Source organism: Micropterus dolomieu, linkage group LG04 (assembly GCF_021292245.1).
Source record: "Micropterus dolomieu isolate WLL.071019.BEF.003 ecotype Adirondacks linkage group LG04, ASM2129224v1, whole genome shotgun sequence".
Classification (NCBI taxonomy): domain Eukaryota; kingdom Metazoa; phylum Chordata; class Actinopteri; order Centrarchiformes; family Centrarchidae; genus Micropterus; species Micropterus dolomieu.
Window position 1 is genome coordinate 19,985,459 of NC_060153.1, and position 618 is coordinate 19,986,076.

Here is a 618-nt window from a genome sequence, read left to right on the forward strand (position 1 = left end):
TGGGGTAGCCAGTGTGAGCTGATATAGCAGGAGGTTTTTAGGTTTTCTAATTGTATCTTCACACTGCCTCTTCAGCTGCAAGACCTTCTAGTCCCAAGATATTTCTGTAAAAACACTGAATGAAAACACTTTCCCATCCTGCGTCTGTAAAAGGAATGATGGGTCCAGTTTTCTCTACATGCACACAGCACCCTGTTTCTTTTATACATGTGACCTTAGCAAACGTGGATGAGTACAGGAGCAATCTGGTGGTTGGCATGATTATGTGACGTTGCTCATCATATTAAGATTGACAGGTGAAGTTTTCTAACAATACAATGGAGCTATTAATCAGAATCAGCTAACGTTATACTGCCATGTAGAGTTGTATGTGAAAGTAAAGCTTATACATACAAGGAATTTGCCCTTGGGGCTTTGGTGCATAACAAACAAACAAACCTATATAATGACAAGATATAAAAGTAATAAAGACTATGTTTATATGGCAGTTATTTACATGAGCATTAGATTTATAAGTGCAAACATTTTACAGTTTAAGGTGAATAACAAAGCAGAGTGACAGTTAACTTGTGGTAAATGTATCCTCTGTTTTTGCAGTTTGAAGGGACATTTGATTGT